Genomic DNA, 1,825 nt, shown 5'->3' on the forward strand with positions numbered 1-1,825 from the left:
GAGGCGCCGAGGAAGTGATGTGCTGGGGTGCCACCGCCCCTCCCGCCCGAGCCGTGATGTCACCGCCGCCAGGAGGAGGGAGGGTGGGGAGGGGCAGGCGCCCACCGGCCACCACTGCGGCGGTCCCGCCTTCCGCGGGGTGGGCGGGGCCCTGTCTTTGAGGTCCAGTGCAGGGAGCATCCTAGTCTCAGTCAGGGCAATGCTGGGTGCTCTTTTCTTTGGCGGAAGACCTGCTAAGACCCTGGCGTGCCTTTATGCTATTCCCCCCTTTCTTACACACACACACACACACACACACACACACACACACACACGTACATGCACACACATCCCAAGACCCTGCACTGTGGCTTGAGGTGTTGAAACCTCTTTGCCTTTGCTGTCACACACACACACACACACACACACACACACGCACACGCACACGCGTGCGCACACACACACACATACATGCACACACACACGTACATGCACACACATCCCAAGACCCTGCACTGTGGCCTGAGGTGTTGAAACCTCTTTGCCTTTGCGCTCTCTCTCTCTGTCTCTCTCTCTCTGTCTCTCTCTCTCTCTCTGTCTCTCTCTCTCTCTCTGTCTCACACACACACACACACACACACACACACACGTACATGCACACACATCCCAAGACCCTGCACTGTGGCCTGAGGTGTTGAAACCTCTTTGCCTTTGCTCTCTCTCTCTCTCTCTCTCTCTCTCTCTCTCTCTCTCTCTCTCTCTCTCTCACACACACACACACACACACACACACACACATCCTCTTCCTTCCTGTCACTTCTTGTGGGGTACAGGTCATGCAGATGCACCCAAGGCTAAGGAGAATACAGGTTTTCCTGGCTTGGGGGAGGGGGATTTGTGGGGCCCTGGGCAAGTCTCTACCTTCCTAGGGCTTTTACCACCGGACTTCATGTTGTCAGTACCTGTGAATGCAACTGTTTGGAAAGCATACTGGTAGAGCACCAGGGACCCACTTGGGAGCCCGGTTCTCATTCATCTGCCTGTCCTCTCCCTCTGAATTCCCCAGGGCCCTGAGGATCTGGACCTCTTAGTCCATGCTTGGGTAGCCTTGGAGCCTTCACCTGGACACACCAAAGGCCTCAGGACAGCCAGTCCAACTGGGACTCATCTAGCTGTCTGCTCCCCTCCAGCCCAGTCACAATAATCTTGGAAAAGTAGCTGTGACCCTCAGTGGTACAGGGATGAGTCAGGGTGCAGAAAATGGCCATGTCCTCTGCAGTTTCATTTCATCCCTGGCCCCAGGCCTGAACATGGACACCATGCCAAGGTCACCCTAGACAGACCCTGCAGACGCAGCCCACAGTACAGTGGCTCCAGGCAAAGAAAAATGGTAACAAAAACAAACACGAGATAAAACGGGTCTGTTGGCTCTGAGCTAGTTTGTTTTCCTAGGAAAGAACCGGTGCGAGCAATGAGAACCATCTGTGCCTGGGGCGAGGAGGCTCAGGCTCGCTGCTGTCCCCACGCCTCCCCCAAGACCACAGGAGCCAGGCCTTGCTCTCACTTGGCTAAGGCAGGGTGTGTGTTGTGGCTGGCCAGGCACCACCCACGTTCGCCAAAGTCTCCAGCCTGGCCCCTGACAGACAGAGAGGGCTCTGGACTGCAAGCACTTCCTGGTTGTCCCCAAAGAGCACCATCTGCAAGTGGGGCTGCTGTGAACCACTCGGTATCAGGCTGGGCTCGTCTCTCCTGCACCTGGCTTTAGGAAACCCTCAGAGACATGTTGCAGCCATACAAGCCCCGGTGCCAGGGACCAAACCAGGGAGCCCCGCACATAGTGTTACAG

The sequence above is a fragment of the Peromyscus maniculatus genome, chromosome 4, assembly GCF_049852395.1.
Source record: "Peromyscus maniculatus bairdii isolate BWxNUB_F1_BW_parent chromosome 4, HU_Pman_BW_mat_3.1, whole genome shotgun sequence".
Lineage (NCBI taxonomy): Eukaryota > Metazoa > Chordata > Mammalia > Rodentia > Cricetidae > Peromyscus > Peromyscus maniculatus.